Raw genomic sequence first — 20,779 nt, forward strand, 5'->3', positions numbered from 1 at the left:
GTGACAACAAACTGACCATATTGCCCTGCACAAATAATTATCTGCTGTACTACTACTACTTTAAGAGACATTGCCAAACAAACTGAGGATACGATTCCACGTTTGCCGATTCTGTCCTGGGCCACCAATCATGACTAAAAAAGAGCTGAGACAGGAGTAGCAGAAGTCATGAAAACCAGTGATGCATGTTGAAGGAATAATATCATTAACTTAAACTTTTGCTTATATTAACTGTAACTCAGGAAAAACTTTTCAATTGTTGCGAGTTGCGTATATATTTTTGTCCAGTATAGTAAAGAATGGCTAATTCTGAGAAAGTATTAAAACTTCTTAGGGCTAGGGGGCAGTATCCTGAATTTCTGCCTGACTGACTTGCCCATAGTAAACTTCCTGTTACTCAGGCCCAGAAGCTAGGAAATGCATATAATTGGTAGAATTTGATAGAAAACACTTTGAAGTTTCTAAACTGTTAAAATAATGTCTGTGAGTATAACAAAATTGATATGGCAGGCGAAAACCCAGAGGAAAATCCATCCAGAAATCCTTTGTTTTTGGAAGTAACAGGCCTTTCCAATGCAAGTCTATGGGCCTACATATAACAATTCCTCCCAGATTGCAGTACCTATGGATTCCACTAGATGTCAACAGTCTTTATACAGAGTTTCAGGCTTGTTTCTTGAAAAACGAACAAGTAATAGTCGTTTTTTCCAAGGGAGCTCAACAGGAAAGTAGGCTTTTGGTGCGCCTGAATGAGGGCGTGCTCTTTGTTATTTTCCTTTCCTATTGAACACCGTTCTTTCCGTCTGAAATATTATCGTTTATTTACATACCTGCGGGTACCTGTGGATTGAATAGAAACATTGTTTGTCTTGTTTGGATGAAGTTTACCGGTAGCATTTTGGATTCCTTTGTATGCATGTTGAAGGAGTGGATTACTGAAATCAATGGCGCCAACTCAATTGACTTTTTTGGACATAAAGAAGGACTTTATCGAACAAATCAAACATTCGTTGCGTAGCTGGGACCCTACGATTCCACGTTTGCCGATTCTGTCCTGGGCCGCCAATCATGACTAAAAAAGAGCTGAAACTAGAGACAGGAGTAGCAGAAGTCATGAAAACCAGTGATGCATGTTGAAGGAATAATATCATTTACTTAAACTTTTGCTTATATTAACTGTAACTCAGGAAAAACTTTTCAATTGTTGCGAGTTGCATATATATTTTTGTCCAGTATAGTAAAGAATGGCTAATTCTGAGAAAGTATTAAAACTTCTTAGGGCTAGGGGGCAGTATCATGAATTTCTGCCTGACTGACTTGCCCATAGTAAACTTCGTGTTACTCAGGCCCAGAAGCTAGGAAATGCATATAATTGGTAGAATTTGATAGAAAACACTTTGAAGTTTCTAAACTGTTAAAATAATGTCTGTGAGTATAACAGAATTGATATGGCAGGCGAAAACCCAGAGGAAAATCCATCCAGAAATCCTATGTTTTTGGAAGTAACAGGCCTTTCCAATGCAAGTCTATGGGCCTACATATAACAATTCCTCCCAGATTGCAGTACCTATGGATTCCACTAGATGTCAACAGTCTTTATACAGAGTTTCAGGCTTGTTTCTTGAAAAACGAACAAGTAATAGTCGTTTTTTCCAAGGGAGCTCAACAGGAAAGTAGGCTTTTGGTGCGCCTGAATGAGGGCGTGCTCTTTGTTATTTTCCTTTCCTATTGAACACCGTTCTTTCCGTCTGAAATATTATCGTTTATTTACATACCTGCGGGTACCTGTGGATTGAATAGAAACATTGTTTGACTTGTTTGGACGAAGTTTACCGGTAGCATTTTGGATTCCTTTGTATGCATGTTGAAGGAGTGGATTACTGAAATCAATGGCGCCAACTCAATTGACTTTTTTGGACATAAAGAAGGACTTTATCGAACAAATCAAACATTCGTTGCGTAGCTGGGACCCTTGCGATTGCAAGCAGAGGAAGATCTTCAAAGGTAAGTGATTTATTTAATCGCTATTTGCCATTTTGTAAAGCCTGTATTGGTTGAAAAAAATATTTGGATGTGGGGAGCTGTCCTCAGATAATCACATGGTATGCTTTCGCCGTAAAGCCTTTTTGAAATCTGACAACGCAGTTGGATTAACAAGACGTTAAGCTTTTAAATGATATAAGACACTTGTATGTTCATGAATGTTTAATATTGTGATGTTGACATTTGAATTTGGCGCTCTCCAATTTCACCGGATGTTGTCGGAAGAGGGTATTACTGTCCTGCCTGAGGGTCACATAGACCTGGGAGAGTTTGTCATTAAATGTATAACAAAGGATGACAAGGAATCTGCTTTTACTGCAGGAGCCAGACTGGGTAACCTGCATGTTTGGTTACTTAGGTGTGTCTCTTTTTTTACTCTCTGATGGGTGTGTTCTTTATAGCGTTCCAATTCTTCTTACAGAGGTGTATGGCTCCATAGCTCAGTGGTTAGAGCACTGGTCTTGTAAACCAGGGGTCGTGAGTTCAATTCTCACTGGGGCCTTGATTTTGACTCCACCCTCTGAGACATTCATCTGAAACTTTACACAGGGTGGGACTTACCATTTCTCTCGCTCTATACAGCAGAAAGTTCAAAATGTGACAACAAACTGACCATATTGCCCTGCACAAATAATTATCTGCTGTACTACTACTACTTTAAGAGACATTGCCAAACAAACTGAGGATACGATTCCACGTTTGCCGATTCTGTCCTGGGCCACCAATCATGACTAAAAAAGAGCTGAGACAGGAGTAGCAGAAGTCATGAAAACCAGTGATGCATGTTGAAGGAATAATATCATTAACTTAAACTTTTGCTTATATTAACTGTAACTCAGGAAAAACTTTTCAATTGTTGCGAGTTGCGTATATATTTTTGTCCAGTATAGTAAAGAATGGCTAATTCTGAGAAAGTATTAAAACTTCTTAGGGCTAGGGGGCAGTATCCTGAATTTCTGCCTGACTGACTTGCCCATAGTAAACTTCCTGTTACTCAGGCCCAGAAGCTAGGAAATGCATATAATTGGTAGAATTTGATAGAAAACACTTTGAAGTTTCTAAACTGTTAAAATAATGTCTGTGAGTACAACAGAATTGATATGGCAGGCGAAAACCCAGAGGAAAATCCATCCAGAAATCCTTTGTTTTTGGAAGTAACAGGCCTTTCCAATGCAAGTCCATGGGCCTACATATAACAATTCCTCCCAGATTGTAGTACCTATGGATTCCACTAGATGTCAACAGTCTTTATACAGAGTTTCAGGCTTGTTTCTTGAAAAACGAACAAGTAATAGTCGTTTTTTCCAAGGGAGCTCAACGGGAAAGTAGGCTTTTGGTGCGCCTGAATGAGGGCGTGCTCTTTGTTATTTTCCTTTCCTATTGAACACCGTTCTTTCCGTCTGAAATATTATCGTTTATTTACATACCTGCGGGTACCTGTGGATTGAATAGAAACATTGTTTGACTTGTTTGGATGAAGTTTACCGGTAGCATTTTGGATTCCTTTGTATGCATGTTGAAGGAGTGGATTACTGAAATCAATGGCGCCAACTCAATTGACTTTTTTGGACATAAAGAAGGACTTTATCGAACAAATTAAACATTCGTTGGGTAGCTGGGACCCTACGATTCCACGTTTGCCGATTCTGTCCTGGGACGCCAATCATGACTAAAAAAGAGCTGAAACTAGAGACAGGAGTAGCAGAAGTCATGAAAACCAGTGATGCATGTTGAAGGAATAATATCATTAACTTAAACTTTTGCTTATATTAACTGTATCTCAGGAAAAACTTTTCAATTGTTGCGAGTTGCGTATATATTTTTGTCCAGTATAGTAAACAATGGCTAATTCTGAGAAAGTATTAACACTTCTTAGGGCTAGGGGGCAGTATCCTGAATTTCTGCCTGACTGACTTGCCCGTAGTAACCCTCCTGTTACTCAGGCCCAGAAGCTAGGAAATGCATATAATTGGTCGAATTTGATAGAAAACACTTTGAAGTTTCTAAACTGTTAATATAATGTCTGTGAGTATAACAAAATTGATATGGCAGGCGAAAACCCAGAGGAAAATCCATCCAGAAATCCTTTGTTTTTGGAAGTAACAGGCCTTTCCAATGCAAGTCTATGGGCCTACATATAACAATTCCTCCCAGATTGCAGTACCTATGGATTCCACTAGATGTCAACAGTCTTTATACAGAGTTTCAGGCTTGTTTCTTGAAAAACGAACAAGTAATAGTCGTTTTTTCCAAGGGAGCTCAACAGGAAAGTAGGCTTTTGGTGCGCCTGAATGAGGGCGTGCTCTTTGTTATTTTCCTTTCCTATTGAACACCGTTCTTTCCGTCTGAAATATTATCGTTTATTTACATACCTGCGGGTACCTGTGGATTGAATAGAAACATTGTTTGACTTGTTTGGATGAAGTTTACCGGTAGCATTTTGGATTCCTTTGTATGCATGTTGAAGGAGTGGATTACTGAAATCAATGGCGCCAACTCAATTGACTTTTTTGGACATAAAGAAGGACTTTATCGAACAAATTAAACATTCGTTGGGTAGCTGGGACCCTACGATTCCACGTTTGCCGATTCTTTCCTGGGACGCCAATCATGACTAAAAAAGAGCTGAAACTAGAGACAGGAGTAGCAGAAGTCATGAAAACCAGTGATGCATGTTGAAGGAATAATATCATTAACTTAAACTTTTGCTTATATTAACTGTAACTCAGGAAAAACTTTTCAATTGTTGCGAGTTGCGTATATATTTTTGTCCAGTATAGTAAACAATGGCTAATTCTGAGAAAGTACTAAAACTTCTTAGGGCTAGGGGGCAGTATCCTGAATTTCTGCCTGACTGACTTGCCCATAGTAAACTTCCTGTTACTCAGGCCCAGAAGCTAGGAAATGCATATAATTGGTAGAATTTGATAGAAAACACTTTGAAGTTTCTAAACTGTTAAAATAATGTCTGTGAGTATAACAAAATTGATATGGCAGGCGAAAACCCAGAGGAAAATCCATCCAGAAATCCTTTGTTTTTGGAAGTAACAGGCCTTTCCAATGCAAGTCTATGGGCCTACATATAACAATTCCTCCCAGATTGCAGTACCTATGGATTCCACTAGATGTCAACAGTCTTTATACAGAGTTTCAGGCTTGTTTCTTGAAAAACGAACAAGTAATAGTCGTTTTTTCCTAGGGAGCTCAACAGGAAAGTAGGCTTTTGGTGCGCCTGAATGAGGGCGTGCTCTTTGTTATTTTCCTTTATTCTTGAACACCGTTCTTTCCGTCTGAAATATTATCGTTTATTTACATACCTGCGGGTACCTGTGGATTGAATAGAAACATTGTTTGACTTGTTTGGACGAAGTTTACCGGTAGCATTTTGGATTCCTTTGTATGCATGTTGAAGGAGTGGATTACTGAAATCAATGGCGCCAACTCAATTGACTTTTTTGGACATAAAGAAGGACTTTATCGAACAAATCAAACATTCGTTGCGTAGCTGGGACCCTTGCGATTGCAAGCAGAGGAAGATCTTCAAAGGTAAGTGATTTATTTAATCGCTATTTGCCATTTTGTAAAGCCTGTATTGGTTGAAAAAAATATTTGGATGTGGGGAGCTGTCCTCAGATAATCACATGGTATGCTTTCGCCGTAAAGCCTTTTTGAAATCTGACAACGCAGTTGGATTAACAAGACGTTAAGCTTTTAAATGATATAAGACACTTGTATGTTCATGAATGTTTAATATTGTGATGTTGACATTTGAATTTGGCGCTCTCCAATTTCACCGGATGTTGTCGGAAGAGGGTATTACTGTCCTGCCTGAGGGTCACATAGACCTGGGAGAGTTTGTCATTAAATGTATAACAAAGGATGACAAGGAATCTGCTTTTACTGCAGGAGCCAGACTGGGTAACCTGCATGTTTGGTTACTTAGGTGTGTCTCTTTTTTTACTCTCTGATGGGTGTGTTCTTTATAGCGTTCCAATTCTTCTTACAGAGGTGTATGGCTCCATAGCTCAGTGGTTAGAGCACTGGTCTTGTAAACCAGGGGTCGTGAGTTCAATTCTCACTGGGGCCTTGATTTTGACTCCACCCTCTGAGACATTCATCTGAAACTTTACACAGGGTGGGACTTACCATTTCTCTCGCTCTATACAGCAGAAAGTTCAAAATGTGACAACAAACTGACCATATTGCCCTGCACAAATAATTATCTGCTGTACTACTACTACTTTAAGAGACATTGCCAAACAAACTGAGGATACGATTCCACGTTTGCCGATTCTGTCCTGGGCCACCAATCATGACTAAAAAAGAGCTGAGACAGGAGTAGCAGAAGTCATGAAAACCAGTGATGCATGTTGAAGGAATAATATCATTAACTTAAACTTTTGCTTATATTAACTGTAACTCAGGAAAAACTTTTCAATTGTTGCGAGTTGCGTATATATTTTTGTCCAGTATAGTAAAGAATGGCTAATTCTGAGAAAGTATTAAAACTTCTTAGGGCTAGGGGGCAGTATCCTGAATTTCTGCCTGACTGACTTGCCCATAGTAAACTTCCTGTTACTCAGGCCCAGAAGCTAGGAAATGCATATAATTGGTAGAATTTGATAGAAAACACTTTGAAGTTTCTAAACTGTTAAAATAATGTCTGTGAGTATAACAGAATTGATATGGCAGGCGAAAACCCAGAGGAAAATCCATCCAGAAATCCTTTGTTTTTGGAAGTAACAGGCCTTTCCAATGCAAGTCCATGGGCCTACATATAACAATTCCTCCCAGATTGTAGTACCTATGGATTCCACTAGATGTCAACAGTCTTTATACAGAGTTTCAGGCTTGTTTCTTGAAAAACGAACAAGTAATAGTCGTTTTTTCCAAGGGAGCTCAACGGGAAAGTAGGCTTTTGGTGCGCCTGAATGAGGGCGTGCTCTTTGTTATTTTCCTTTCCTATTGAACACCGTTCTTTCCGTCTGAAATATTATCGTTTATTTACATACCTGCGGGTACCTGTGGATTGAATAGAAACATTGTTTGACTTGTTTGGATGAAGTTTACCGGTAGCATTTTGGATTCCTTTGTATGCATGTTGAAGGAGTGGATTACTGAAATCAATGGCGCCAACTCAATTGACTTTTTTGGACATAAAGAAGGACTTTATCGAACAAATTAAACATTCGTTGGGTAGCTGGGACCCTACGATTCCACGTTTGCCGATTCTGTCCTGGGACGCCAATCATGACTAAAAAAGAGCTGAAACTAGAGACAGGAGTAGCAGAAGTCATGAAAACCAGTGATGCATGTTGAAGGAATAATATCATTAACTTAAACTTTTGCTTATATTAACTGTATCTCAGGAAAAACTTTTCAATTGTTGCGAGTTGCGTATATATTTTTGTCCAGTATAGTAAACAATGGCTAATTCTGAGAAAGTATTAACACTTCTTAGGGCTAGGGGGCAGTATCCTGAATTTCTGCCTGACTGACTTGCCCGTAGTAACCCTCCTGTTACTCAGGCCCAGAAGCTAGGAAATGCATATAATTGGTCGAATTTGATAGAAAACACTTTGAAGTTTCTAAACTGTTAATATAATGTCTGTGAGTATAACAAAATTGATATGGCAGGCGAAAACCCAGAGGAAAATCCATCCAGAAATCCTTTGTTTTTGGAAGTAACAGGCCTTTCCAATGCAAGTCTATGGGCCTACATATAACAATTCCTCCCAGATTGCAGTACCTATGGATTCCACTAGATGTCAACAGTCTTTATACAGAGTTTCAGGCTTGTTTCTTGAAAAACGAACAAGTAATAGTCGTTTTTTCCAAGGGAGCTCAACAGGAAAGTAGGCTTTTGGTGCGCCTGAATGAGGGCGTGCTCTTTGTTATTTTCCTTTCCTATTGAACACCGTTCTTTCCGTCTGAAATATTATCATTTATTTACATACCTGCGGGTACCTGTGGATTGAATAGAAACATTGTTTGACTTGTTTGGACGAAGTTTACCGGTAGCATTTTGGATTCCTTTGTATGCATGTTGAAGGAGTGGATTACTGAAATCAATGGCGCCAACTCAATTGACTTTTTTGGACATAAAGAAGGACTTTATCGAACAAATCAAACATTCGTTGCGTAGCTGGGACCCTACGATTCCACGTTTGCCGATTCTGTCCTGGGCCGCCAATCATGACTAAAAAAGAGCTGAAACTAGAGACATGAGTAGCAGAAGTCATGAAAACCAGTGATGCATGTTGAAGGAATAATATCATTAACTTAAACTTTTGCTTATATTAACTGTAACTCAGGAAAAACTTTTCAATTGTTGCGAGTTGCATATATATTTTTGTCCAGTATAGTAAAGAATGGCTAATTCTGAGAAAGTATTAAAACTTCTTAGGGCTAGGGGGCAGTATCCTGAATTTCTGCCTGACTGACTTGCCCATAGTAAACTTCCTGTTACTCAGGCCCAGAAGCTAGGAAATGCATATAATTGTTAGAATTTGATAGAAAACACTTTGAAGTTTCTAAACTGTTAAAATAATGTCTGTGAGTATAACAGAATTGATATGGCAGGCGAAAACCCAGAGGAAAATCCATCCAGAAATCCTATGTTTTTGGAAGTAACAGGCCTTTCCAATGCAAGTCTATGGGCCTACATATAACAATTCCTCCCAGATTGCAGTACCTATGGATTCCACTAGATGTCAACAGTCTTTATACAGAGTTTCAGGCTTGTTTCTTGAAAAACGAACAAGTAATAGTCGTTTTTTCCAAGGGAGCTCAACAGGAAAGTAGGCTTTTGGTGCGCCTGAATGAGGGCGTGCTCTTTGTTATTTTCCTTTCCTATTGAACACCGTTCTTTCCGTCTGAAATATTATCGTTTATTTACATACCTGCGGGTACCTGTGGATTGAATAGAAACATTGTTTGACTTGTTTGGATGAAGTTTACCGGTAGCATTTTGGATTCCTTTGTATGCATGTTGAAGGAGTGGATTACTGAAATCAATGGCGCCAACTCAATTGACTTTTTTGGACATAAAGAAGGACTTTATCGAACAAATTAAACATTCGTTGGGTAGCTGGGACCCTACGATTCCACGTTTGCCGATTCTTTCCTGGGACGCCAATCATGACTAAAAAAGAGCTGAAACTAGAGACAGGAGTAGCAGAAGTCATGAAAACCAGTGATGCATGTTGAAGGAATAATATCATTAACTTAAACTTTTGCTTATATTAACTGTAACTCAGGAAAAACTTTTCAATTGTTGCGAGTTGCGTATATATTTTTGTCCAGTATAGTAAACAATGGCTAATTCTGAGAAAGTACTAAAACTTCTTAGGGCTAGGGGGCAGTATCCTGAATTTCTGCCTGACTGACTTGCCCATAGTAAACTTCCTGTTACTCAGGCCCAGAAGCTAGGAAATGCATATAATTGGTAGAATTTGATAGAAAACACTTTGAAGTTTCTAAACTGTTAAAATAATGTCTGTGAGTATAACAAAATTGATATGGCAGGCGAAAACCCAGAGGAAAATCCATCCAGAAATCCTTTGTTTTTGGAAGTAACAGGCCTTTCCAATGCAAGTCTATGGGCCTACATATAACAATTCCTCCCAGATTGCAGTACCTATGGATTCCACTAGATGTCAACAGTCTTTATACAGAGTTTCAGGCTTGTTTCTTGAAAAACGAACAAGTAATAGTCGTTTTTTCCTAGGGAGCTCAACAGGAAAGTAGGCTTTTGGTGCGCCTGAATGAGGGCGTGCTCTTTGTTATTTTCCTTTCCTATTGAACACCGTTCTTTCCGTCTGAAATATTATCGTTTATTTACATACCTGCGGGTACCTGTGGATTGAATAGAAACATTGTTTGACTTGTTTGGACGAAGTTTACCGGTAGCATTTTGGATTCCTTTGTATGCATGTTGAAGGAGTGGATTACTGAAATCAATGGCGCCAACTCAATTGACTTTTTTGGACATAAAGAAGGACTTTATCGAACAAATCAAACATTCGTTGCGTAGCTGGGACCCTACGATTCCACGTTTGCCGATTCTGTCCTGGGCCGCCAATCATGACTAAAAAAGAGCTGAAACTAGAGACAGGAGTAGCAGAAGTCATGAAAACCAGTGATGCATGTTGAAGGAATAATATCATTAACTTAAACTTTTGCTTATATTAACTGTAACTCAGGAAAAACTTTTCAATTGTTGCGAGTTGCATATATATTTTTGTCCAGTATAGTAAAGAATGGCTAATTCTGAGAAAGTATTAAAACTTCTTAGGGCTAGGGGGCAGTATCATGAATTTCTGCCTGACTGACTTGCCCATAGTAAACTTCCTGTTACTCAGGCCCAGAAGCTAGGAAATGCATATAATTGTTAGAATTTGATAGAAAACACTTTGAAGTTTCTAAACTGTTAAAATAATGTCTGTGAGTATAACAGAATTGATATGGCAGGCGAAAACCCAGAGGAAAATCCATCCAGAAATCCTATGTTTTTGGAAGTAACAGGCCTTTCCAATGCAAGTCTATGGGCCTACATATAACAATTCCTCCCAGATTGCAGTACCTATGGATTCCACTAGATGTCAACAGTCTTTATACAGAGTTTCAGGCTTGTTTCTTGAAAAACGAACAAGTAATAGTCGTTTTTTCCAAGGGAGCTCAACAGGAAAGTAGGCTTTTGGTGCGCCTGAATGAGGGCGTGCTCTTTGTTATTTTCCTTTCCTATTGAACACCGTTCTTTCCGTCTGAAATATTATCGTTTATTTACATACCTGCGGGTACCTGTGGATTGAATAGAAACATTGTTTGACTTGTTTGGATGAAGTTTACCGGTAGCATTTTGGATTCCTTTGTATGCATGTTGAAGGAGTGGATTACTGAAATCAATGGCGCCAACTCAATTGACTTTTTTGGACATAAAGAAGGACTTTATTGAACAAATCAAACATTCGTTGCGTAGCTGGGACCCTACGATTCCACGTTTGCCGATTCTGTCCTGGGACGCCAATCATGACTAAAAAAGAGCTGAAACTAGAGACAGGAGTAGCAGAAGTCATGAAAACCAGTGATGCATGTTGAAGGAATAATATCATTAACTTAAACTTTTGCTTATATTAACTGTAACTCAGGAAAAACTTTTCAATTGTTGCGAGTTGCGTATATATTTTTGTCCAGTATAGTAAACAATGGCTAATTCTGAGAAAGTACTAAAACTTCTTAGGGCTAGGGGGCAGTATCCTGAATTTCTGCCTGACTGACTTGCCCATAGTAAACTTCCTGTTACTCAGGCCCAGAAGCTAGGAAATGCATATAATTGGTCGAATTTGATAGAAAACACTTTGAAGTTTCTAAACTGTTAAAATAATGTCTGTGAGTATAACAAAATTGATATGGCAGGCGAAAACCCAGAGGAAAATCCATCCAGAAATCCTTTGTTTTTGGAAGTAACAGGCCTTTCCAATGCAAGTCTATGGGCCTACATATAACAATTCCTCCCAGATTGCAGTACCTATGGATTCCACTAGATGTCAACAGTCTTTATACAGAGTTTCAGGCTTGATTCTTGAAAAACGAACAAGTAATAGTCGTTTTTTCCAAGGGAGCTCAACAGGAAAGTAGGCTTTTGGTGCGCCTGAATGAGGGCGTGCTCTTTGTTATTTTCCTTTCCTATTGAACACCGTTCTTTCCGTCTGAAATATTATCGTTTATTTACATACCTGCGGGTACCTGTGGATTGAATAGAAACATTGTTTGACTTGTTTGGACGAAGTTTACCGGTAGCATTTTGGATTCCTTTGTATGCATGTTGAAGGAGTGGATTACTGAAATCAATGGCGCCAACTCAATTGACTTTTTTGGACATAAAGAAGGACTTTATCGAACAAATCAAACATTCGTTGCGTAGCTGGGACCCTTGCGATTGCAAGCAGAGGAAGATCTTCAAAGGTAAGTGATTTATTTAATCGCTATTTGCCATTTTGTAAAGCCTGTATTGGTTGAAAAAAATATTTGGATGTGGGGAGCTGTCCTCAGATAATCACATGGTATGCTTTCGCCGTAAAGCCTTTTTGAAATCTGACAACGCAGTTGGATTAACAAGACGTTAAGCTTTTAAATGATATAAGACACTTGTATGTTCATGAATGTTTAATATTGTGATGTTGACATTTGAATTTGGCGCTCTCCAATTTCACCGGATGTTGTCGGAAGAGGGTATTACTGTCCTGCCTGAGGGTCACATAGACCTGGGAGAGTTTGTCATTAAATGTATAACAAAGGATGACAAGGAATCTGCTTTTACTGCAGGAGCCAGACTGGGTAACCTGCATGTTTGGTTACTTAGGTGTGTCTCTTTTTTTACTCTCTGATGGGTGTGTTCTTTATAGCGTTACTATTCTTCTTACAGAGGTGTATGGCTCCATAGCTCAGTGGTTAGAGCACTGGTCTTGTAAACCAGGGGTCGTGAGTTCAATTCTCACTGGGGCCTTGATTTTGACTCCACCCTCTGAGACATTCATCTGAAACTTTACACAGGGTGGGACTTACCATTTCTCTCGCTCTATACAGCAGAAAGTTCAAAATGTGACAACAAACTGACCATATTGCCCTGCACAAATAATTATCTGCCGTACTACTACTACTTTAAGAGACATTGCCAAACAAACTGAGGATACCATTCCACGTTTGCCGATTCTGTCCTGGGCCGCCAATCATGACTAAAAAAGAGCTGAGACAGGAGTAGCAGAAGTCATGAAAACCAGTGATGCATGTTGAAGGAATAATATAATTAACTTAAACTTTTGCTTATATTAACTGTAACTCAGGAAAAACTTTTCAATTGTTGCGAGTTGCGTATATATTTTTGTCCAGTATAGTAAAGAATGGCTAATTCTGAGAAAGTATTATAACTTCTTAGGGCTAGGGGGCAGTATCCTGAATTTCTGCCTGACTGACTTGCCCATAGTAAACTTCCTGTTACTCAGGCCCAGAAGCTAGGAAATGCATATAATTGGTCGAATTTGATAGAAAACACTTTGAAGTTTCTAAACTGTTAAAATAATGTCTGTGAGTATAACAAAATTGATATGGCAGGCGAAAACCCAGAGGAAAATCCATCCAGAAATCCTTTGTTTTTGGAAGTAACAGGCCTTTCCAATGCAAGTCTATGGGCCTACATATAACAATTCCTCCCAGATTGCAGTACCTATGGATTCCACTAGATGTCAACAGTCTTTATACAGAGTTTCAGGCTTGATTCTTGAAAAACGAACAAGTAATAGTCGTTTTTTCCAAGGGAGCTCAACAGGAAAGTAGGCTTTTGGTGCGCCTGAATGAGGGCGTGCTCTTTGTTATTTTCCTTTCCTATTGAACACCGTTCTTTCCGTCTGAAATATTATCGTTTATTTACATACCTGCGGGTACCTGTGGATTGAATAGAAACATTGTTTGACTTGTTTGGACGAAGTTTACCGGTAGCATTTTGGATTCCTTTGTATGCATGTTGAAGGAGTGGATTACTGAAATCAATGGCGCCAACTCAATTGACTTTTTTGGACATAAAGAAGGACTTTATCGAACAAATCAAACATTCGTTGCGTAGCTGGGACCCTTGCGATTGCAAGCAGAGGAAGATCTTCAAAGGTAAGTGATTTATTTAATCGCTATTTGCCATTTTGTAAAGCCTGTATTGGTTGAAAAAAATATTTGGATGTGGGGAGCTGTCCTCAGATAATCACATGGTATGCTTTCGCCGTAAAGCCTTTTTGAAATCTGACAACGCAGTTGGATTAACAAGACGTTAAGCTTTTAAATGATATAAGACACTTGTATGTTCATGAATGTTTAATATTGTGATGTTGACATTTGAATTTGGCGCTCTCCAATTTCACCGGATGTTGTCGGAAGAGGGTATTACTGTCCTGCCTGAGGGTCACATAGACCTGGGAGAGTTTGTCATTAAATGTATAACAAAGGATGACAAGGAATCTGCTTTTACTGCAGGAGCCAGACTGGGTAACCTGCATGTTTGGTTACTTAGGTGTGTCTCTTTTTTTACTCTCTGATGGGTGTGTTCTTTATAGCGTTACTATTCTTCTTACAGAGGTGTATGGCTCCATAGCTCAGTGGTTAGAGCACTGGTCTTGTAAACCAGGGGTCGTGAGTTCAATTCTCACTGGGGCCTTGATTTTGACTCCACCCTCTGAGACATTCATCTGAAACTTTACACAGGGTGGGACTTACCATTTCTCTCGCTCTATACAGCAGAAAGTTCAAAATGTGACAACAAACTGACCATATTGCCCTGCACAAATAATTATCTGCCGTACTACTACTACTTTAAGAGACATTGCCAAACAAACTGAGGATACCATTCCACGTTTGCCGATTCTGTCCTGGGCCGCCAATCATGACTAAAAAAGAGCTGAGACAGGAGTAGCAGAAGTCATGAAAACCAGTGATGCATGTTGAAGGAATAATATAATTAACTTAAACTTTTGCTTATATTAACTGTAACTCAGGAAAAACTTTTCAATTGTTGCGAGTTGCGTATATATTTTTGTCCAGTATAGTAAAGAATGGCTAATTCTGAGAAAGTATTAAAACTTCTTAGGGCTAGGGGGCAGTATCCTGAATTTCTGCCTGACTGACTTGCCCATAGTAAACTTCCTGTTACTCAGGCCCAGAAGCTAGGAAATGCATATAATTGGTAGAATTTGATAGAAAACACTTTGAAGTTTCTAAACTGTTAAAATAATGTCTGTGAGTATAACAGAATTGATATGGCAGGCGAAAACCCAGAGGAAAATCCATCCAGAAATCCTTTGTTTTTGGAAGTAACAGGCCTTTCCAATGCAAGTCTATGGGCCTACATATAACAATTCCGCCCAGATTGTAGTACCTATGGATTCCACTAGATGTCAACAGTCTTTATACAGAGTTTCAGGCTTGTTTCTTGAAAAACGAACAAGTAATAGTCGTTTTTTCCAAGGGAGCTCAACAGGAAAGTAGGCTTTTGGTGCGCCTGAATGAGGGCGTGCTCTTTGTTATTTTCCTTTCCTATTGAACACCGTTCTTTCCGTCTGAAATATTATCGTTTATTTACATACCTGCGGGTACCTGTGGATTGAATAGAAACATTGTTTGACTTGTTTGGACGAAGTTTACCGGTAGCATTTTGGATTCCTTTGTATGCATGTTGAAGGAGTGGATTACTGAAATCAATGGCGCCAAATCAATTGACTTTTTTGGACATAAAGAAGGACTTTATCGAACAAATCAAACATTCGTTGCGTAGATGTGACCCTACGATTCCACGTTTGCCGATTCTGTCCTGGGCCGCCAATCATGACTAAAAAAGAGCTGAAACTAGAGACAGGAGTAGCAGAAGTCATGAAAACCAGTGATGCATGTTGAAGGAATAATATAATTAACTTAAACTTTTGCTTATATTAACTGTAACTCAGGAAAAACTTTTCAATTGTTGCGAGTTGCGTATATATTTTTGTCCAGTATAGTAAAGAATGGCTAATTCTGAGAAAGTATTAAAACTTCTTAGGGCTAGGGGGCAGTATCCTGAATTTCTGCCTGACTGACTTGCCCATAGTAAACTTCCTGTTACTCAGGCCCAGAAGCTAGGAAATGCATATAATTGGTAGAATTTGATAGAAAACACTTTGAAGTTTCTAAACTGTTAAAATAATGTCTGTGAGTATAACAGAATTGATATGGCAGGCGAAAACCCAGAGGAAAATCCATCCAGAAATCCTTGGTTTTTGGAAGTAACAGGCCTTTCCAATGCAAGTCTATGGGCCTACATATAACAATTCCTCCCAGATTGTAGTACCTATGGATTCCACTAGATGTCAACAGTCTTTATACAGAGTTTCAGGCTTGTTTCTTGAAAAACGAACAAGTAATAGTAGTTTTTTCCAAGGGAGCTCAACAGGAAAGTAGGCTTTTGGTGCGCCTGAATGAGGGCGTGCTCTTTGTTATTTTCCTTTCCTATTGAACACCGTTCTTTCCGTCTGAAATATTATCGTTTATTTACATACCTGCGGGTACCTGTGGATTGAATAGAAACATTGTTTGACTTGTTTGGATGAAGTTTACCGGTAGCATTTTGGATTCCTTTGTATGCATGTTGAAGGAGTGGATTACTGAAATCAATGGCGCCAACTCAATTGACTTTTTTGGACATAAAGAAGGACTTTATCGAAGAAATTAAACATTCGTTGGGTAGCTGGGAGCCTACGATTCCACGTTTGCCGATTCTGTCCTGGGACGCCATTCATGACTAAAAAAGAGCTGAAACTAGAGACAGGAGTAGCAGAAGTCATGAAAACCAGTGATGCATGTTGAAGGAATAATATCATTAACTTAAACTTTTGCTTATATTAACTGTATCTCAGGAAAAACTTTTCAATTGTTGCGAGTTGCGTATTTATTTTTGTCCAGTATAGTAAACAATGGCTAATTCTGAGAAAGTATTAAAACTTCTTAGGGCTAGGGGGCAGTATCCTGAATTTCTGCCTGACTGACTTGCCCATAGTAAACCTCCTGTTACTCAGGCCCAGAAGCTAGGAAATGCATATAATTGGTAGAATTTGATAGAAAACACTTTGAAGTTTCTAAACTGTTAAAATAATGTCTGTGAGTATAACAAAATTGATATGGCAGGCGAAAACCCAGAGGAAAATCCATCCAGAAATCCTTTGTTTTTGGAAGTAACAGGCCTTTCCAATGCAAGTCTATGGGCCTACATATAACAATTCCTCCCAGATTGCAGTACCTATGGATTCCACTAGATGTCAACAGTCTTTATACAGAGTTTCAGGCTTGTTTCTTGAAAAACGAACAAGTAATAGTCGTTTTTTCCAAGGGAGCTCAACAGGAAAGTAGGCTTTTGGTGCGCCTGAATGAGGCGTGCTCTTTGTTATTTTCCTTTCCTATTGAACACCGTTCTTTCCGTCTGAAATATTATCGTTTATTTACATACCTGCGGGTACCTATGGATTGAATAGAAACATTGTTTGACTTGTTTGGACGAAGTTTACCGGTAGCATTTTGGATTCCTTTGTATGCATGTTGAAGGAGTGGATTACTGAAATCAATGGCGCCAACTCAATTGACTTTTTTGGACATAAAGAAGGACTTTATCGAACAAATCAAACATTCGTTGCGTAGCTGGGACCCTTGCGATTGCAAGCAGAGGAAGATCTTCAAAGGTAAGTGATTTATTTAATCGCTATTTGCGATTTTGTAAAGCCTGTATTGGTTGAAAAAAATATTTGGATGTGGGGAGCTGTCCTCAGATAATCACATGGTATGCTTTCGCCGTAAAGCCTTTTTGAAATCTGACAACTCAGTTGGATTAACAAGACGTTAAGCTTTTAAATGATATAAGACACTTGTATGTTCATGAATGTTTAATATTGTGATGTTGACATTTGAATTTGGCGCTCTCCAATTTCACCGGATGTTGTCGGAAGAGGGTATTACTGTCCTGCCTGAGGGTCACATAGACCTGGGAGAGTTTGTCATTAAATGTATAACAAAGGATGACAAGGAATCTGCTTTTACTGCAGGAGCCAGACTGGGTAACCTTCATGTTTGGTTACTTAGGTGTGTCTCTTTTTTTACTCTCTGATGGGTGTGTTCTTTATAGCGTTACTATTCTTCTTACAGAGGTGTATGGCTCCATAGCTCAGTGGTTAGAGCACTGGTCTTGTAAACCAGGGGTCGTGAGTTCAATTCTCATTGGGGCCTTGATTTTGACTCCACCCTCGGAGACATTCATCTGAAACTTTACACAGGGTGGGACTTACCATTTCTCTCGCTCTATACAGCAGAAAGTTCAAAATGTGACAACAAACTGACCATATTGCCCTGCACAAATAATTATCTGCTGTACTACTACTACTTTAAGAGACATTGCCAAACAAACTGAGGATACGATTCCACGTTTGCCGATTCTGTCCTGGGCCGCCAATCATGACTAAAAAAGAGCTGAGACAGGAGTAGCAGAAGTCATGAAAACCAGTGATGCATGTTGAAGGAATAATATAATTAACTTAAACTTTTGCTTATATTAACTGTAACTCAGGAAAAACTTTTCAATTGTTGCGAGTTGCGTATATATTTTTGTCCAGTATAGTAAAGAATGGCTAATTCTGAGAAAGTATTAAAACTTCTTAGGGCTAGGGGGCAGTATCCTGAATTTCTGCCTGACTGACTTGCCCATAGTAAACTTCTTGTTACTCAGGCCCAGAAGCTAGGAAATGCATATAATTGGTAGAATTTGATAGAAAACACTTTGAAGTTTCTAAACTGTTAAAATAATGTCTGTGAGTATAACAGAATTGATATGGCAGGCGAAAACCCAGAGGAAAATCCATCCAGAAATCCTTTGTTTTTGGAAGTAACAGGCCTTTCCAATGCAAGTCTATGGGCCTACATATAACAATTCCTCCCAGATTGTAGTACCTATGGATTCCACTAGATGTCAACAGTCTTTATACAGAGTTTCAGGCTTGTTTCTTGAAAAACGAACAAGTAATAGTAGTTTTTTCCAAGGGAGCTCAACAGGAAAGTAGGCTTTTGGTGCGCCTGAATGAGGGCGTGCTCTTTGTTATTTTCCTTTCCTATTGAACACCGTTCTTTCCGTCTGAAATATTATCGTTTATTTACATACCTGCGGGTACCTGTGGATTGAATAGAAACATTGTTTGACTTGTTTGGATGAAGTTTACCGGTAGCATTTTGGATTCCTTTGTATGCATGTTGAAGGAGTGGATTACTGAAATCAATGGCGCCAACTCAATTGACTTTTTTGGACATAAAGAAGGACTTTATCGAACAAATTAAACATTCGTTGGGTAGCTGGGACCCTACGATTCCACGTTTGCCGATTCTGTCCTGGGACGCCAATCATGACTAAAAAAGAGCTGAAACTAGAGACAGGAGTAGCAGAAGTCATGAAAACCAGTGATGCATGTTGAAGGAATAATATCATTAACTTAAACTTTTGCTTATATTAACTGTAACTCAGGAAAAACTTTTCAATTGTTGCGAGTTGCGTATATATTTTTGTCCAGTATAGTAAACAATGGCTAATTCTGAGAAAGTATTAAAACTTCTTAGGGCTAGGGGGCAGTATCCTGAATTTCTGCCTGACTGACTTGCCCATAGTAAACTTCCTGTTACTCAGGCCCAGAAGCTAGGAAATGCATATAATTGGTAGAATTTGATAGAAAACACTTTGAAGTTTCTAAACTGTTAAAATAATGTCTGTGAGTATAACAAAATTGATATGGCAGGCGAAAACCCAGAGGAAAATCCATCCAGAAATCCTTTGTTTTTGGAAGTAACAGGCCTTTCCAATGCAAGTCTATGGGCCTACATATAACAATTCCTCCCAGATTGCAGTACCTATGGATTCCACTAGATGTCAACAGTCTTTATACAGAGTTTCAGGCTTGTTTCTTGAAAAACGAACAAGTAATAGTCGTTTTTTCCAAGGGAGCTCAACAGGAAAGTAGGCTTTTGGTGCGCCTGAATGAGGGCGTGCTCTTTGTTATTTTCCTTTCCTATTGAACACCGTTCTTTCCATCTGAAATATTATCGTTTATTTACATACCTGCGGGTACCTGTGGATTGAATAGAAACATTGTTTGACTTGTTTGGACGAAGTTTACCCGTAGCATTTTGGATTCCTTTGTATGCATGTTGAAGGAGTGGATTACTGAAATCAATGGCGCCAACTCAATTGACTTTTTTGGACATAAAGAAGGACTTTATCGAACAAATCAAACATTCGTTGCGTAGCTGGGACCCTACGATTCCACGTTTGCCGATTCTGTCCTGGGCCGCCAATCATGACTAAAAAAGAGCTGAGACAGGAGTAGCAGAAGTCATGAAAACCAGTGATGCATGTTGAAGGAATAATATCATTAACTTAAACTTTTGCTTATATTAACTGTAACTCAGGAAAAACATTTTCAATTGTTGCGAGTTGCATATATATTTTTGTCCAGTATAGTAAAGAATGGCTAATTCTGAGAAAGTATTAAAACTTCTTAGGGCTAGGGGGCAGTATCATGAATTTCTGCCTGACTGACTTGCCCATAGTAAACTTCCTGTTACTCAGGCCCAGAAGCTAGGAAATGCATATAATTGGTAGAATTTGATAGAAAACACTTTGAAGTTTCTAAACTGTTAAAATAATGTCTGTGAGTATAACAGAATTGATATGGCAGGCGAAAACCCAGAGGAAAATCCATCCAGAAATCCTTTGTTTTTGGAAGTAACAGGCCTTTCCAATGCAAGTCTATGGGCCTACATATAACAATTCCTCCCAGATTGTAGTACCTATGGATTCCACAAGATGTCAACAGTCTTTATACAGAGTTTCAGGCTTGTTTCTTGAAAAACGAACAAGTAATAGTCGTTTTTTCCAAGGGAGCTCAACGGGAAAGTAGGCTTTTGGTGCGCCTGAATGAGGGCGTGCTCTTTGTTATTTTCCTTTCCTATTGAACACCGTTCTTTCCGTCTGAAATATTATCGTTTATTTACATACCTGCGGGTACCTGTGGATTGAATAGAAACATTGTTTGACTTGTTTGGACGAAGTTTACCGGTAGCATTTTGGATTCCTTTGTATGCATGTTGAAGGAGTGGATTACTGAAATCAATGGCGCCAACTCAATTGACTTTTTTG

At 38.9% G+C, this 20,779-nt stretch overlaps 5 non-coding genes across 5 annotated transcripts; all 5 read left to right on the forward strand.

The window, feature by feature from the left end:
• The first annotated feature begins 2,472 nt into the window (after positions 1-2,472).
• trnat-ugu (transfer RNA threonine (anticodon UGU)) lies at positions 2,473-2,545 on the forward strand. Its single transcript has one exon. It is a non-coding gene; the product is annotated as a tRNA-Thr (tRNA).
• A 3,512-nt stretch (positions 2,546-6,057) lies between these two features.
• Positions 6,058-6,130, forward strand: trnat-ugu (transfer RNA threonine (anticodon UGU)). The gene has a single exon. It is a non-coding gene; the product is annotated as a tRNA-Thr (tRNA).
• Positions 6,131-12,477: 6,347 nt separating this feature from the next.
• On the forward strand, positions 12,478-12,550 carry trnat-ugu (transfer RNA threonine (anticodon UGU)). Its single transcript has one exon. It is a non-coding gene; the product is annotated as a tRNA-Thr (tRNA).
• A 1,622-nt stretch (positions 12,551-14,172) lies between these two features.
• Positions 14,173-14,245, forward strand: trnat-ugu (transfer RNA threonine (anticodon UGU)). The gene has a single exon. It is a non-coding gene; the product is annotated as a tRNA-Thr (tRNA).
• A 3,511-nt stretch (positions 14,246-17,756) lies between these two features.
• trnat-ugu (transfer RNA threonine (anticodon UGU)) lies at positions 17,757-17,829 on the forward strand. Its single transcript has one exon. It is a non-coding gene; the product is annotated as a tRNA-Thr (tRNA).
• Positions 17,830-20,779: the final 2,950 nt, after the last annotated feature.

This window comes from Salmo salar, chromosome 05 (genome assembly GCF_965601325.2).
Source record: "Salmo salar chromosome 05, fSalSal1, whole genome shotgun sequence".
NCBI classification, from domain to species: domain Eukaryota; kingdom Metazoa; phylum Chordata; class Actinopteri; order Salmoniformes; family Salmonidae; genus Salmo; species Salmo salar.